Below are 19,521 nucleotides of genomic sequence, written 5' to 3' on the forward strand. Positions count from 1 at the left end.
ATAATGATGAAACATGCAAAATAGATGAAATAACATAAGTATTGTGTCCCAATATGAAATATATCAATGAATAACAGCAAATTATGATATAAAATAGTGATGCAAATTGGACGTATCAGTAAGCTTCCTCTCCTTTTCTCTTTTCTATTTTTTTTTTATTTTCTGTTTTGTATTATTTTCTATTTTCTGTTTTGAGATTAATTTGAATTCTGTTTTACTTGCAGGTTTCTTATTATATTAATTCCATTAAGATGTAGTGCAATGATCTCTACATCACTTTTCTATTTGAAACAAATATTGTATATTTGATTCTATTGCATAAATATCAAATAGGCATGGAGATAGGTGTTCTTTTAAACTCCTTTTTCATTTGGAATAAAATTCTATTTGAATCAATTGAACTTGATGGATTATTCATAGTAGGAATACCATCAGGTCCTGGCAATGTTCCTGACCAGATGGTTGTTCATTTATGTTTTGAATATGGATAAGTTTTCAAATAAATATTTTAATAGTGACAATTCAAGTTTCCATCACCTTGGGACCTAAGGATAATTTCTCAAGGCTTGCACTCTTATTATCTTTGAAAATGTTTAAAGTAGATATTGTCCCCATAATGGCTTGGTCTTGGTTACAAAGGTAAGTGGTTGATCACCACACATGGTTTAACTACAGGGTTTAAACTAGGTTTATCTTATGCTCCATAATTGAGTATAAGTTTTAACTAGGGTGCAATTATGGGGTTCTAATTATGTTTACCTAACGGCAATTGGTTTGAATCTCAATTATGGCCTGGGTTTATATTAAGATCATCATAGTGATACATAAACTAGGGTTGAGATATAATTCTGGTTTGTAGGAATGAGATGGCACCATAATGTATTTGGTAGGGTTTAGTCTCCCTTAACCAAGATAAGATAGTTACTTGCTTACTATTTCATGTGCTTCTCTAATTACTGAGGATTTGAGAATTGGTTTTATCTTGTACCAATTAACTTTATTATTATCCCCAACTTATCATTAAAGTAACTACATTGATTATAGTTCTTTTTATAGTTAACTTTGGTCATATGGATATATGGTTTCTCACCATATCAATCATAGAGTTTACCCTAAGGTTTTCTTAGGTGGTTTAATTTCTGAAGTGTGGATATGGTAGGATTCTACTTATGATCACCAAGTGGTTCTCAAGTAAAGGTTGGGATATAAGCCTAGGATTGATTACTAGTGATCTCCCCATGATTTCATGTGATGAATAATATCTACTGATCATATAAGTGTTAGCATTTCGATTATACTCCTATTTCTCCAAAGCATGGTCATGGATTAGGCATGATCCACTTGTTCTTAATATCCTTACCTCAAGTTCTTAGGGTTTATGATCATCACTCAATTTATAATGATCAAGGTTTGGATTCCTAGGGATCTCTCATTAAATGGGTTCTCACTTCCATGATCAGGCATTGTCTAGATTAATCAAGGTATAGCACTTCTAATTTACCTTCTTGTATGGGTCTACTATGATTGTCTCTTTAGTTTATATCCCAGGAGAATGCCTGAGATATTATGTTAGGGTTCTACTTAATCAATGATGATATTATCAACTGGGTATATGGGTAGTTCTCTCCCTCACATTCAAGTGTTGCCTCAACTACTTGAGTGTAACACCATAGCTTGGCTCTCTTATAAAGGAATGGTTATTCTAGGGTTTATGGTGTACTCACAATATCTCAATAGGTATTAAGTCTAAAACTCCACTTGGCTATCTTGATTGAGTTAATCTCTTCCTTACTTTATCAATTCATGGATATGGTATTATTCCATGTGATAATAGGTTATCTCACCACTCCATGGTGAAATGGTTTATAACCTAATACTTTAGTTCAATGGTTGTCTTTTATTCTTAAATAGGTAAGGCTAGGATTGATATGAATGGTCTCTCTCATTTGGGAATGACTTCAATGCTAACCTAAGGTTATTCTCCAAAGATAATGATGTGGTCACCAATATCTATGGTTACCATAAATGGGTTCTCTCTCTAGGGAATGTCCTGAACAATATCCTAGGGTTCCTCTTAAAGATGATGATTTGAGTACCTAGATGTAAATCCAAGGTTTAACTCAAGGTTTGTTAATGCTTCTCTAATAATTAAAATAGAACTCTCACCTCTCTAGGTTTGATGTATATTAATATGGAATAGAGCAGGATATATATTTCTTAGTTGGATCTCTTTGTCTTGTTTCCAAGATTAAGGTAGAATGAATACCATGAGGTTCATGGTAGGATCAAGGATTAGTTTAAGACATGGAAAAGATGAGTGAAGAATAGTTTCTCCAATTATTGTTACTTGGTTTGTAATTGACAAATATTCTTGTGTTATGGCAATGATTACCATATTAGGATATGTTATAAGATCAAGTAGTTGATCATTGAGTAAAGTGTTGTTGTGTTGATTATCAGTTCCATTTGATCTAACCCCTTGGTTCAAACTATCTCTACCCAAAGCAAGGTTTTAGCAAAGTCACTTTGAGGTTTATAACGCTTGACTTGATGAGCTACTTCAATTCCACCAAGGTCAAGTGAAACTTCAGTTACTGTGACTGTTTTACTTTAAAGCGCGAAAATTCCCCAGATTTTCTATGCATGGATGCAATGCACACATCTGTTTCCTCTATTTCTGTAACCCCAATACCTGGGATATTACAGTCTCTACCCCTTAAACTAAACTTCGTCCTCGAAGTTTGATATCTCTCACGTTTCAGAGTGTGGATCTGTCTTGTGCAGACTACATCTTTTCTCAAACTTCTTGGTGATCTTACTGGATATAATTGAATATATCCCTTGTCCAGATTCTTCCTGGAATCCATTAGGGTTTGTCTCTGAACCATGGTTCTTACTTTGATTCATTGATTTCTTCCAACTCTATAAGCTTGTTTCCTTTCTCATTGAAGATTCAATGATTGAGACTTCTTCTTGTCCTGACAGTCTTAATTGAGGACTAATTGTATAACATTCTCCTATTTGATAAAATAGGTCTTTGTTTTTCCCTTACTACCAAGACTGCAATAATAGTACTTGGTAAGGTACTTACTATGGAATTGATCATGGTGATTTATTCCTCTAAGAATGGATTAGACTCATTTAGTCCATCCAATCATGGTTTAAGGATGATTCTTATACCTATTTTGGATTCTTTAGGTTCCATGAAAGGAATCATTCTATTAGTCTTTGGTATTGGTATACTCAATCTTCTTTGGTCTTTGGCCTTTTTGAATTGTATTTGGTCTATAATATTTCCTTCATCCAACTTCATTAACCTTAGATTACTTGAGCTATCGAACTACTGAGTGAATATTACTCACTTTCTCAAGTTATAGTCCACTTCTTACTTCCTCGAGGTATGAACCTCGGCTTCTGGTCTGACATCCTTCTGAAAGTAATGTTCAACAATCTTATGAAAAATAAGATCGAACTTCCTCTCAGTTCAGACCTTCTGCTTCTATCTAGCTTAAAGTATTGAGTTATTGTACATCTATCTCAGTCTTTACTCTACCCCTTTGAGTTTGCTTATGGTCTTCCACTCCTTTTATTCCAACCATTGAATTGATGGTTAGAATATTGGTCTTGGTGTAGCTTATGGTTTATATTCTTCTAAGGTCTTGTGAAGAATCCTTGTGGTGTTTTCACTCAATTGTGGACATCCAATGTGAATCCTTTGACTAAATGATTATTGGTCATTGTTATTTGGCTAACAAAATTTTATTTGTTCACAACTTCTTGGTACAAATAATCCAATGATGGACTACTTGATACCAATTGTGGCTATTTGTTATCTAAAAATGGATTCTATTATAGGTTTTGATCAACTGGACAAGACATTTTCTACTTTATCTCGTAGTATTGACACTATACCAATTGTGATCTTCTGATATCAACTATGGTCTTATTATATCTGCTACGGTTTCATAGGTCATTTTCTTTTCTTCAGGGTTTATTGTTGCAAGAAAACCACTAGCTGACACTATGATTATAGTATCCTAAGTGATTTCCCATACATTCCCTCTTCTATATTAACTATGGATCTGCTTGAGCTTCACCATAATCATCATATTTCTCACCTTCATGCTTCTTTAGTACTAAAGTACTCCTCTGTTGAGATAAAGCATGAATTTTTTTTTATTGGTACTTCCTTCTGAATATTGTGGTTGCTTCCCACAATTTTACTTCCTTCTTTTGATGAACCTTCATCTTGTCTTCAGAATCTTCAGAATTCGTCACTTCCTCACACGAATACTATTACCCTCTAGATCTATAGCATCAAGTAAAAACTTGATATTGCAACATGCATTTGCATATCAAAGTTAAACTTCATGTATGGATCTAGTCAAACAATGAAAATCCAATAAAATCCAAAAAGATTCAGCTTTGTGCATATAATACACACCATCTTATACCTGAATATAATAGTTGAGTAAAACATCTCTAAACATCAGGCTCTGATGTGTAGTATTCAACACCACATAAGATAGGTTTATATCGTGATACTTAGCACGAATATATGGAATTCTGCTATTTGTCTCAACCTTTACCTTAATTGCACAATTGCAATGAGATAAACTTGAAACAAAGTGGTCTAGGATAGTTAAGTTAACCTAATTTTCTTTGGAAGTTCTATTTAACTTTCATTTTATTAAGGACTATCTCACATGATATGTCTAGGTTCTAACATTGCTACACTAAACACATACTATTGCAATATATCTCCTATACTTCCAAGTGTTTGTACTTATCATGAGGCTATGGTCATGATGTGCTTGGCACACTTCCCATGGTTTTGGGAACACAATTCTTGCACTATTGTTGAACACCTGACTGCTTATGGTACTTCTTCTAAGTATTCATGAAGTTCTAATTCATCACATAATGATTCTCAGGTGAATCATATATGATTAGCAACTCTACTATGTAAGTAGACATATATTATTCCTATCACTCTTCCTTATATCCCATGATTGACTCATCATGGTCTATACTACTTCATTTAACTTATATTTATCACTTACTATCAAATGTTTCACAAATTTGAATAGATTTTTCCTACCCATTATTTGTCTTAGTATACACCTTCTAGTAGGAATTCTTCGTAATATATTTATCTTACTTGCTATCGTTCCTATAACAGGTCTGAATAATTTTTACTTAACCATAACATGTGTTGGTACACATCTTCCAATAGGATATCTTCCTTATGGTTGTATCCTCTCTTTGGACTACCATGTATTGTATACCAACTGTGATCTACTCATCTATTGTTTAAGGACTTCATGGTATACTATATGTTTGGGATTAGTTAACTAACTTTACTTAGTAAAGATAGTTAAGAAAGGTTGACTTAAGTGTGTCAGGATTATTCTCAAGTGAATATCCATCTCAAGCAAGGTTTTAAATAGCGCGCTATTTCATTTAGCGAGGACCTTCTCCAAACGCTATGCACGTTATAGCGCGCTATAACGCGCTATATATAAAATAACGTTTTGCAAAAAGACATTCAAATGTTAAGGATTTTGGTAGTTGCATAACCAGATCGTTTAAAGTAGATTCTCGGGACCAAATTAAAGACAACATTACATACTAACATTATGATTTAGAGCCAAGGAGGCAACAACAAAGGTGAAAACACTCATTCAGAATCGGAAGAACTACACATCAATAGTTCAATACATTACGCATCTACAAATCAGGATGAGGAGGAGGTTCTAGTCAGCTCTAACCTGGTGGGTGATTTTCTAAGGCGTCTCCGACATCCGAGTCGAAGGAAGTAGCCGACAGAACTCTGTGGGAGGAAGCAACGGACGCTGACGTCACGCTGGAAGAGGCAGCCGCTGCCTTCGCTTTCCGTGCGGAACTGCTAAATTGGGATTTAGGCTAGGTTTTGCCGTACGTATATGGGCTTTAGATATTTAGCTTTGTTGGAAAAATTGGACTTTTGGGCGGATGGGTTGGCATGCAGTTTTGGACCTTTGTTTTTTGCAGCTAAATGTTTTAGCGCCGCTACGTGTTATGCGTTTTAGCGCGATTTAGCACGATTTAGCGTGTTATTTTGTGTTTAGCACTATAGCGATCATTTTCTGTCAAATATAGCGTGGAGGGTCCAAAACCGCTATTGCGCGCTAAAACCGGCGAAATTGCGTGCTATTTAAAACCTTGATCTCAAGTCATAAGAAGATTTGGTTCAACTAAGACAACTTCCTATAGACACTACCAATCCTATAGGTCTCATTTAAAGGGTTTTAATCCTAAGGTCAAAGCATTTGCTCTGATACCAACTGTGGAGACCCGACATACCACTGCATGGTGTAGTATGCAAGTCTGACATAACACCAATGAAACACTGTTCCACTAGTGTTATATCGCTCAGAGTGGTACAACAGAAACATATGCGGGTCCAAGGCATGTCTATAGAATTACATACAGACTCTGTTACATAAGATCAACACAGCCTCCTACTTTACAATGAGGTAAATCTGCAAATAAACTCCAGAAGAACGACTCGTAGTCTAGTCTTATCACGAACTCTATTTGTAGAGTATTTAACTAGCTATAGAGGCTATGAATAGATTCTAGCTAAGTAGGAACTAGGTTTAGGAAGCTAGTTCCCTTCTATGGCTAAACTATGTTTTCTCCTTGTTGGATGTGATATCTGGCTCCACTGACAGGGTCCTGTCTCTTGAAGTAGTTGTTGACTCCTCGGCCTTTGAGTTGCATTGTAGATCCTCCTTCGATGCCTCCATATCTAAGCAGGGGATTTAAGAGTGGGATGAGTACGAGCGTACTCAACAAGTTCATTATAGGAAAGAGGTGTTTAATGCACTAGCTACGGCATTAGACCAGAAAGTCTAATACTAATGCAAGTTTTCATAACCATTTCTTCAAAAGGTTGCTTTTATTCAAAAGAACTATGTCCGTCAGCCTTCGCCGGTTTACTAGAACTTCATGGAGCTCCTTTCCGGCCACGTTCGCAGTTCCATATCCCGGAACAGGAAGTGACAGGTCACGGTTCTTTACACTCTGCAGAGGTGTGTTGCTTTACCCATAAGAGATCTTAACCTTGGTGCCAACCGGGCAATTTCCCCGTCCACACTTCCTATGGTGTGAGGCCCGGTATAAGGTCATAGCCAATCATATTCCTCCACTACCTCGCACACCCACCCTTTGTTGCAAACCCCGACCCTGGGTCCTCGTCGGTCCACTTACACCATTTAAGGACGGACCCCGACCACGACAACGATGCAGGGATCGAACCAAACTCCTTCGCCGGTAGCTGCAACCCATCATAGACCACATTACCGTGGGGACTTAGAATGGGTTCCCCACCCACAAGTTGTTCCGCAAGCCGCAACCGCTACGGTATGCACAGCATAACCGTGGGGACTTAGAATGGGTTCCCCACCCACAAGTTGCTCCGCAAGATACAACTGCTACGGTAAGCGCATCCGTTGATGTACAAGAGGTGGAAATACAATTGACTATTCCGTCCCACTCCAGATCTTATGGTTAACACGGGTATTACGGCACAAGAATCACTGGACGACATTTGTTGTTAATCCTAGATGGATATAAACCCTTGCAATGGAACCTCCACCATATCAACACAATCCATGGTTCCATTGCCCACCACATAGTCATATTCATGGTTATGAAAATAGTGGTTTTGGTTTTTATGCAATAGTGATAATCATAGTACTTTCCAATTAATTTGATAAAAGTACTCAAATGACATGAGCAAGTGATGAACTTGCCTTTCTTGGCTGCAAGATTATGCAGACAAGGTCTTCGATGCGTAATAACTCCAAATTCTGAAATAGCATCATCGTCCGGTAAGGACGATGTTTAAAAGATTGGCAAGGATGCAATAATGCATAAGAATGAGATGCAATCGCTCTAAGCGTGTCCTAACCCCGATGATTTAGGATTAGTGAGTGGTAATGATAGGTTTAGGGTGTGTTGCACTTTTAGAGTGATTCACATACAAGGTTCTTATTCAGGTGTGATTTACTTGGTGTTATAAACAGGTAGATAATAAATCATAATAATCAATTGAGCACACAAGGAATGATAATTGGCATAATGTTAACAAGTAAAGAACAGTGGTCAGTTTTAGTACTATATGGCATGGTTAATGATTAATTATCATATACTTTAAAAGAATAACTTTTGAAGAACATGTTCTTTAATAAAGAACAAGTATGATAGTTAGGTTGATGGGGTTCTATGGTTGACTATGGTTTCATTTAGTTTCTGGAGTAAGCATTAGATGCATCCCAACAATGTTGGATTCATCAACACCTAGGGTTGATAAGATTGAGTTAAGCCTAAGCATCCAAAGCAATTATTCATACAAGGTTGCTATCAAGGTTGATTCATCTGACTGGTGATTGCTAGCTAGGGTTTATAGGTTCTTATAAGCAGGGTTGGTGATGATTCTTTATTTCCTTCAAAAGAATAACTTTTGAAGAACATACTTCTTAAATAATAAGAAGTGTTACAATTAAGGTTGAGGTTGTCTTGTATTAGCCATTGGATCTCTAAGTAGAGAATGGTTGATTCCTAAATAGGATGGTTCATAAGTATCTCACACTGGTAGGGTTTAGTGGAGTATGGTAGGTAATGCAAGACATTAGGTATGATTGCTATTTAGTATTCATCACAATAATGTGATGTTAAGCATGGATAATTAAGGATGGTGGTCTTGGAAATAGGATCTAGGGTTTACCCTTGGTTAATTCTACTTTGATTATCTAGGTTGGATAAGTACTAGATTTGATTAAGGTGAACACATGGAATGCTAATCTACTAGTGATAGGGTTCTACATTTGATGTGGTTATAGCAAATATTTAGTTGCTACTATGGTTATATGACTATTATTGAAGTAATATGATCACATGTGAACTTGGGTTTAGGTTTGGAAACTATTTAGGGTTCACAAGTAATAATGGAACTAGGGTTCCCGATGGAGTTAGGGTTTTAGGGTTTCGCATGAAATGATAGGGTTGTACTATCATTAAATATGGAATTAGGGTTTCCTAATTACTCTATATTTCTTGTATTAATAACTTCATTAATAAAGTTGAAGTTATTAATAACTTTGAAATTAAAATAATATTGAATTTGTCCTTTTATTATTTTTAAAGAATTAAGGTAATTATTAATTAGGATTTAAATCCTCCTAATAATGATTAAATAATATAGCAAATAAAGAAAATTAGTTTTCATGTTTTCTTTATTTGCTTACTGGTTTTATTTATTTTATCAATGTTTTTATTAATTTCTGAATTTTAATTGTATTTAGAATTAGAATTAAAAGCTTAAATAACAAGTATCAAATAATTAAATTTTTATTAAAAATAAAAATTTGGTTTTATATTTTTATTGGATAGAGTTTTCTTTTCTAAGAATTTTAATGTATCATTTATATTTTTCTGAGCTATTTTGAATTTTAAATGAATTTGTAAAGTTACAGCAATTATTGAATTTGAAATTAAAATCTGGAATGACTAAAGTTACCCGGTTGGGTTTACCCAAACAGCCACAGACAGGTGGGCCAGTGGTCCACGTCGGTTTTGACCAAGTCAAAATCGAGGACGTGGCCAAGAGCACGGTGACCGGCGGGCAGACCTCGCCGGCGACGTTGATTCCGGTCGCGCGGGGTCTAGCGATCGGTACCAATCGAACCAGCGCGGTGCAGGGAACTGACTGATGGTAGCGCCGCCTCCTAATGGTCGCCGGAGCAAGCTCGACGGAGAGACCTGAGCGGCGGCGCTCGCAGGTGATCGGTGATACGGCGATGTAGGGCACGAACGGGAGGGCTAGGACGCGCAGGAGGTTCAGTGACTCACCCTGAGCACGGCGGGCTTGTCGGCGAGGCGAGGGGAGATCGCAATCTCTGGAATTGCTCGATGCCGTCGTCGGAGAAGACGACCTGGCACGGTCGATTGAAGACGCTTCAGCTCGATTCCTTGTGCACGGTGACCAAGTCGAGGGCGGTGGTCACAGTGGTGGTCACGGCTTGGCCTGGGGAGGTCTCCATCGCCGGCGCTAATGGTGACTGGCGGAGCCAGGGTTTCGGTATGGGAAGAATTGAACCGAGGAAGAAGAAGAGAGGCTAGATTTCGTCTAGGGGTATTTATACGGCGGTTGTGCGGGTGCCTCGTCACTTCAGCGAGCAAGGGGAGCCTGCCAACGCGAGGGCGAAGACGATCACGGCGTCGTGCTGCTCTCCAGCTCACGGAGAGGATGAGGATGAACTCCTCCTCGTTAATTTTAACGAAGGGGTACGGTGGGCTGGTCTGGGCCGTGCTGGGCTGAGAAGTTTGGGCTTCTGGTGGGCTGCGGCGGCAGGTAAGGTCTGGTAAGCTTCCTCTCCTTTTCTCTTTTCTATTTTTTTTTATTTTCTGTTTTGTATTATTTTCTATTTTCTGTTTTGAGATTAATTTGAATTCTGTTTTACTTGCAGGTTTCTTATTATATTAATTCCATTAAGATGTAGTGCAATGATCTCTACATCACTTTTCTATTTGAAACAAATATTGTATATTTGATTCTATTGCATAAATATCAAATAGGCATGGAGATAGGTGTTCTTTTAAACTCCTTTTTCATTTGGAATAAAATTCTATTTGAATCAATTGAACTTGATGGATTATTCATAGTAGGAATACCATCAGGTCCTGGCAATGTTCCTGACCAGATGGTTGTTCATTTATGTTTTGAATATGGATAAGTTTTCAAATAAATATTTTAATAGTGACAATTCAAGTTTCCTTCACTTTGGGACCTAAGGATAATTTCTCAAGGCTTGCACTCTTATTATCTTTGAAAATGTTTAAAGTAGATATTGTCCCCATAATGGCTTGGTCTTGGTTACAAAGGTAAGTGGTTGATCACCACACATGGTTTAACTACAGGGTTTAAACTAGGTTTATCTTATGCTCCATAATTGAGTATAAGTTTTAACTAGGGTGCAATTATGGGGTTCTAATTATGTTTACCTAATGGCAATTGGTTTGAATCTCAATTATGGCCTGGGTTTATATTAGGATCATCATAGTGATACATAAACTAGGGTTGAGATATAATTCTGGTTTGTAGGAATGAGATGGCACCATAATGTATTTGGTAGGGTTTAGTCTCCCTTAACCAAGATAAGATAGTTACTTGCTTACTATTTCATGTGCTTCTCTAATTACTGAGGATTTGAGAATTGGTTTTATCTTGTACCAATTAACTTTATTATTATCCCCAACTTATCATTAAAGTAACTACATTGATTATAGTTCTTTTTATAGTTAACTTTGGTCATATGGATATATGGTTTCTCACCATATCAATCATAGAGTTTACCCTAAGGTTTTCTTAGGTGGTTTAATTTCTGAAGTGTGGATATGGTAGGATTCTACTTATGATCACCAAGTGGTTCTCAAGTAAAGGTTGGGATATAAGCCTAGGATTGATTACTAGTGATCTCCCCATGATTTCATGTGATGAATAATATCTACTGATCATATAAGTGTTAGCATTTCGATTATACTCCTATTTCTCCAAAGCATGGTCATGGATTAGGCATGATCCACTTGTTCTTAATATCCTTACCTCAAGTTCTTAGGGTTTATGATCATCACTCAATTTATAATGATCAAGGTTTGGATTCCTAGGGATCTCTCATTAAATGGGTTCTCACTTCCATGATCAGGCATTGTCTAGATTAATCAAGGTATAGCACTTCTAATTTACCTTCTTGTATGGGTCTACTATGATTGTCTCTTTAGTTTATATCCCAGGAGAATGCCTGAGATATTATGTTAGGGTTCAACTTAATCAATGATGATATTATCAACTGGGTATATGGGTAGTTCTCTCCCTCACATTCAAGTGTTGCCTCAACTACTTGAGTGTAACACCATATCTTGGCTCTCTTATAAAGGAATGGTTATTCTAGGGTTTATGGTGTACTCACAATATCTCAATAGGTATTAAGTCTAAAACTCCACTTGGCTATCTTGATTGAGTTAATCTCTTCCTTACTTTATCAATTCATGGATATGGTATTATTCCATGTGATAATAGGTTATCTCACCACTCCATGGTGAAATGGTTTATAACCTAATACTTTAGTTCAATGGTTGTCTTTTATTCTTAAATAGGTAAGGCTAGGATTGATATGAATGGTCTCTCTCATTTGGGAATGACTTCAATGCTAACCTAAGGTTATTCTCCAAAGATAATGATGTGGTCACCAATATCTATGGTTAACATAAATGGGTTCTCTCTCTAGGGAATGTCCTAAACAATATCCTAGGGTTCCTCTTAAAGATGATGATTTGAGTACCTGGATGTAAATCCAAGGTTTAACTCAAGGTTTGTTAATGCTTCTCTAATAATTAAAATAGAACTCTCACCTCTCTAGGTTTGATGTATATTAATATGGAATAGAGCAGGATATATATTTCTTAGTTGGATCTCTTTGTCTTGTTTCCAAGATTAAGGTAGAATTAATACCATGAGGTTCATGGTAGGATCAAGGATTAGTTTAAGACATGGAAAAGATGAGTGAAGAATAGTTTCTCCAATTATTGTTACTTGGTTTGTAATTGACAAATATTCTTGTGTTATGGCAATGATTACCATATTAGGATATGTTATAAGATCAAGTAGTTGATCATTGAGTAAAGTGTTGTTGTGTTGATTATCAGTTCCATTTGATCTAACCCCTTGGTTCAAACTATCTCTACCCAAAGCAAGGTTTTAGCAAAGTCACTTTGAGGTTTATAGCGCTTGACTTGATGAGCTACTTCAATTCCACCAAGGTCAAGTGAAACTTCAGTTACTGTGACTGTTTTACTTTAAAGCGCGAAAATTCCCCAGATTTTCTATGCATGGATGCAATGCACACATCTGTTTCCTCTATTTCTGTAACCCCAATACCTGGGATATTACATAGAACCCGTAGTCCATGGGGGAACTACTCACGGAGCATGATGGAGGCGGTGGCGTTGATGGAGATGGCTTCCGGGGGCACTTCCCCGTCCCGGCAGGGTGCCAGAACAGAGACTTCTGTCCCCCGAATTGGAGTTTCGCGATGGCGGCGGCGCCCCTGGAGTCTTTCTGGAGTTTCTTCAAAAGGTATCGAGGATTTAGGTCGCGAGGGGTCTTATAGGCGAAGAGGCGGCGCAAAAGGGTTTCTGGGGGGCCCACACAGTAGGCCGGCACGCCCCCCCCCTTGGCGGCGCCGCCCTGTGAGGTGGGGCCCCCCTGGCTCCCCTCCGACTCTCCTTCGGTGTTCTGGATGCTTCCGGGAAAAATAAGATGTTTGGCATTGATTTCGTCCAATTCCAAGAATATTGCCCGAACAGCCTTTCTGGAACCAAAAACAGCAGAAAACAGGAACTGGCACTGTGGCATCTTGTTAATAGGTTAGTTCCGGGAAATGCATGAAATCATCATAAAGTGCAAGCAAAACATGTAAGTATTGTCATAAAACAAGCATGGAACATCAGAAATTATGGATACGTTGGAGACGTATCAGCATCCCCAAGCTTAGTTCCTACTCGTCCTCGAGTAGGTAAACGATAAAAAGAATAATTTCTGTAGTGACATGCTACTTACATAACCTTGATCATACTATTACAAAGCACATGAGATGAATGAAGTGACTCAAGGCAATAATCTATAGTTGCTAACAAATAGATAACATATAGCAAAACTTTTCATGAATAGTACTTTCAAGACAAGCATCAAAAGTCTTGCACAAGAGTTAACTCATAAAGCAATAGATTCAAAGTAAAGGCATCGAAGCAACACAAAGGAAGATATAAGTTTCAGCGGTTGCTTTCAACTTTCAACATGCATATCTCATGGATAATTGTCAATATAAAGTAATATGATGAATGCAAATAAGCAAGTATATAAGAATCAATGCACAGTTAACACAAGTGTTTGCTTCTAAGATGGAAGGAAGTAGGTAAACTGACTCAACATAAAGTAAAAGAATGACCCTTCGCAAAGGGAAGTATTGATTGCTATATTTGTGCTAGAGCTTTGGTTTTGAAAACATAAAGAGAGCATAAAAGTAAAGTTTTGAGAGGTGTTTGTTGTTGTCAACGAATGGTAGTGGGCACTCTAACCCCCTTGCCAGACAAACCTTCAAAGAGCGGCTCCCATTTTATTTTATTTTTGGGTGGCACTCCTTCCAACCTTTACTTTCACAAACCATTGCTAACCGAATCCTCGGGTGCGTGCCAACAATCTCATACCATGAAGGAGTGCCCTTTTATTTTAGTTTTATTTAGATGACACTCCTCCCCACCTTTGCTTACTCAAGCCATGGCTAACCGAATCCTTCGGGTGCCGTCCAACAATCACATATCATGGAGGAGTGTCTATTTTGGTTAATTAATTTGGGACTGGGAATCCCATTGCCAGCTCTTTTTGCAAAATTATTGGATAAGCGGATGAAGCCACTAGTCCATTGGTGAAAGTTGCCCAACAAGATTGAAAGATAAACACCACATACTTCCTCATGAGCTATAAAACATTGACACAAATCAGAGGTAATAAATTTTGAATTGTTTAAAGGTAGCACTCAAGCAATTTACTTTGGAATGGCAGGAAATACCACATAGTAGGTAGGTATGGTGGACACACATGGCATAGGTTTTGGCTCAAGGTTTTGGATGCACGAGAAGCATTTCCTCTCAGTACAAGGCTTAGGCTAGCAAGGTTGTTTGAAGCAAACACAAGTATGAACCGGTACAGAAAACTTACATAAGAACATATTGCAAGCATTATAATACTCTACACTGTCTTCCTTGTTGCTCAAACACTTTTACCAGAAAATATCTAGACCTTAAGAGAGACCAATCATGCAAACCAATTTCAACAAGCTCTACGGTAGTTCTCCACTAATAGGTTCAAACTACATGATGCATGAAATTAAACATGGTCTACTTGAGAGCTCAAAACAATTGCCAAGTGTCAAATTATCCAAGTCAATATGAGGCATTTTCTGTTTTCAACCGAATAACCATAAGTGATGTAGCTTCCAACTTTTATCATTGAACATTAAAAAGTAAAATGAAGAACAAGTGTTCATATGAAAAAGCGGAGCGTGTATCTCTCCCACACAAGGATTGCTAGGATCCGATCTTATTCAAACAAAAACAAAAATAAAAGCACACAGACGCTCCAAGTAAAGCACATATGATGTGACCGAATAAAAATATAGTTTCAATAGAAGAAACCTGATAAGTTGATGAAGAAGGGGATGCCTTGGGCATCCCCAAGCTTAGACGCTTGAGTCTTCTTGAAATATGCAGGGATAAACCACGGGGGCATCCCCAAGCTTTGACTTTTCACTCTTCTTGATCATATATCATCCTCCTCTCTTGACCCTTGAAAACTTCCTTCACACCAAACTTCTCATAAACTTCATTAGAGGGGTTAGTACTCAAAAAACTTGAATCCACCTTGGTCCTGTAGTGACACATTCCAAGAACTCAATAAAACATTAGCTACAGCTCTCCACGTCTAGAAAGCCTCACTTAAAGTCCACAAGAGACAATGCAAAAAACAGAGACAGAATCTGCCAAAACAGAACAGGCAGTAAAGACGAATTTTAAAGAGGTACTTCCGTTGCTCAAATCAGAAAACTCAAAACTAATGAAAGTTGCGTACATATCTGAGGAACACGCACGTAAATTGGCAGATTTTTCTGAGTTATCTACAGAGAACACAGCCCAGATTCGTAACAGATAGAAATCTGTTTCTGCGCAGAAATCCAAATCTAGTATCAACCTTCGATTAGAGGCTTCACTTGGCACAACAATGCAATAAAATAAAGATAAGAAGATGTTGCTACAGTAGTAACAACTTCCAAAACACAATAAAACATTAGCAAAATAAACACATGGGTTATCTCCCCAAAGAAGTTCTTTCTTTATAGCCATTAAGATGGGCTCAGCAGTTTTAATGATGCACTCGCAAGAAATAAGAGTTGAAGCAAAAGAGAGCATCAAAAAGCAAATTCAAAACACATTTAAGTCTAACCCTCTTCCTATGCATAGGAATCTTGTACACAAATAAATTCATGAGGAACAAAGTAACAAGCATAAGAAGATAAAACAAGAGTAACTTTAAAATTTTAAGCATATAGAGAGGTGTTTTAGTACCATGAAAATTTCTACAACCATATTTTCCTCTCTCATAATAATTTTCAGTAACTTCATGAACAAAATCAATAATATAACTATCACATGCAGCACATTTGTCATGATCCATAAACACATAATCTTTATCAAGTTCAAGAATAGTGGGATTAAAACTTTCAAACCCATTTTTATCAATAATATAACATGATGGTTGATCAATCTCAAGAGATATGGGACTCATAGATAAAGTCAAGAACTCTCCAATCCCATTTTCATTAGTAGTACACTTAATATTATCAAGTAACATAGGACCATCATCTAGAGCTTTATCATAAACATTTGCTACGCAAAACTCTTTAGTACCATGCATTTCGACATCAGGCACAAACAAAGCATTATCATAAGATTTAGAAAAGTAGCATGGATTATCATAGAAAACAGTAGCATAATTATTCTCGCAAGTTTTACTCATAGGAAATATTTCAAGAGAATCCACAGGAACATAACATTCAACCTCCTTTGGTAAGCATGGAGGACAATCAAATAGTGTAAGAGATAAAGAGTTACTCTCATTAGAAGGTTGGCATGGGTAGCTAATCCATTCTTCCTCCTTTTGTTCATTACTCTCCTCTTCTTTTTCATCCAATGAGCTCTCAGGTTCATCAATTTCCTCCTCTTTTTCATCCAATGAGCTTTCAGGTTCATCAATTTCTTCTTCCACAGGTTCCTGCAAATTGTGAGTGCATTCTTGTGCATTAATGAGTCTCTCTTTATAATCAATGATATAAGGATTATCAGTGTAACTTTCATTGCAAAAATTAAGGATAGAAGAGACATAATCTTTAAGGTCCTTACAAACAACACAAGTTTCATAATTTTTAACCATGAAGGATTCGATCTCAGAAGCTCCCATAAATATGACAAATTGTTCTACCTCTTCGAACCCAAGATGAATATAGTTATTCCAATTATAGTTCTTAATTAAAACTTCCTCACTAAAGCCACATTGAAATTTCAGATGTTTAGTGTCCTCTTTAGAGCAACAATTTATATCATGGCGTTTTATGCAAGATTTTAGCAATTGTATTCAATTTTTCTATCATAGCACTCATTACTTTACCAGTTCTTGATTCTCTATAATTATTATAATAATCTATAAGCTCCAAGTAGGTTATGGGTTCTCCCATAACAGCAGTTTTTAATTTTTAGGTTTTTCAAATTTTTATGGATTTTTGGGTATATGAGAAAAGTAAAACAAGACAAAAAGAAACTAATCAAAAGTAAACTAAGAAAAATAAAACAAGAAAGAAATAAACTAAGAACAAATAAACTAGACAAAATTAAACTAAGCAAAACAAAAATAAAATAAAAACAAGAGAGAGGTAGAGTGTACTCCCCAGGTGAACTCATGAGTAGAGCTATGCCTCCCCGGCAACGGCGCCAGAAAATAGTCTTGATGACCCACAAGTATAGGGGATCGCAACAGTCTTCGAGGGAAGTAAAACCCAAATTTATTGATTCGACACAAGGGGAGGTAAAGAATACTTATAATCCTTAACAACTGAGTTGTCAATTCAGCTGCACCTGGAAAAGCACTAGTAACAGGGGTGATGTGAAAGCAGCAGTAATATGAGAGCAATAGTAACAGTAACACAGCAGCAGTAGCAGTAACACAGAGGCAATGGCACCAGAAAATAGTTGATACTACTTCCAATGACATATAGAACGAGTATACGATGATGAGAGATGGACCGGGGTTCCCAGCGATCTACACTAGTGGTAACTCTCCAATAACAAGTAACAAGTGTTGGGTGAACAAATTACAGTTGGGCAATTGATAGGATTCAAAGCATTAAGATAGAACATCAAGATTATTAATTATGTAGGCATGTTTTCCATATATAGTCATACGTGCTCGCAATGAGAAACTTGTACAACATCTTTTGTCCTACCAGCCGGTGGCAGCCGGGCCTCTAGGGAATCTACTGGATATTAAGGTACTCATTTTAATAGAGCACCGGAGAAAAGCATTAACACTTGGTGAAAACATGTGATCCTCATACCTACGCCTTCCCCTCCAGTTGTCCCAATTTCTGTCACTTTGGGGCCTTTGGTTCCGGACATAGACATGTGCATACAACTTGTAGATACAATCTAAGCAATAAGTATAGAGCTTAAATCTAAGATCATGCCACTCGGGCCCTAGTGATAAGCATTAAGCATAACACGATTGCAGCAACAATAACTTCACAAACTTTATAGATAGACTAATCATAATGTATCATCCATCGGATCCCAACAAACACAACACCGATTACATCAGATGAATCTCAATCATGTAAGGCAGCTCATGAGATCATTGTATTGAAGTACATGGGATAGAGAGTACCAACTAGCTATTGCTAGAACCCGTAGTCCATGGGGGAACTACTCATGGAGCATGATGGAGGCGGTGGCGTTGATGGAGATGTCTTCCGGGGGCACTTCCCCGTCCCGGCAGGGTGCCGGAACAGAGACTTCTGTCCCCCGAATTGGAGTTTCGCGATGGCGGCGGCACCCCTGGAGTCTTTCTGGAGTTTCGTCAAAAGGTATCGAGGATTTAGGTCGCGAGGGGTCTTATAGGCGAAGAGGCAGCGCAAAAGGGTTTCTGGGGGGCCCACACAGTAGGCCGGCGCCCCCCCCTTGGCCGCGCCACCCTGTGAGGTGGGGCTTCCCTGGCTCCCCTCCGACTCTCCTTCGGTGTTCTAGATGCTTCCGGGAAAAATAAGATGTTTGGCGTTGATTTCGTCCAATTCCGAGTATATTTCCCGAACAGCCTTTCTGGAACCAAAAACAGCAGAAAACAGGAACTGGCACTGTGGCATCTTGTTAATAGGTTAGTTCCGGAAAATGCATGAAATCATCATAAAGTGCAAGCAAAACATGTAAGTATTGTCATAAAACAAGCATGGAACATCAGAAATTATGGATACGTTGGAGACGTATCAGGCGCAAGGGCAGCAACCGTCGAACGACCGCAAGCCACGCTAGGTCATCACTCGACGACATTTTCCATCGCTCGGGATCGTCTCTTCGCTGGTCAAAGTTGGGCCAGAGAGAAGGGTACCAATCCTTTTTCCATATTTCTGGGTGGGCAAAACTCCTATTACCCCCCCCCCCCCCCCCTACATAAAACGGAAAGCCTAGCTACAAAATAGGAACAAAAAACGTCAGACTTCCCTCCAATTTGCTTCACAAAACCGGGGATACTCCCGACAATTCGCTCTTTTTAGAAATAGCTAGTCAATCTAAAGCAAATGGATATTATCCTAGTGTTGT

The sequence above is a fragment of the Lolium perenne genome, chromosome 2, assembly GCF_019359855.2.
Source record: "Lolium perenne isolate Kyuss_39 chromosome 2, Kyuss_2.0, whole genome shotgun sequence".
In the NCBI taxonomy this organism is placed as follows: domain Eukaryota; kingdom Viridiplantae; phylum Streptophyta; class Magnoliopsida; order Poales; family Poaceae; genus Lolium; species Lolium perenne.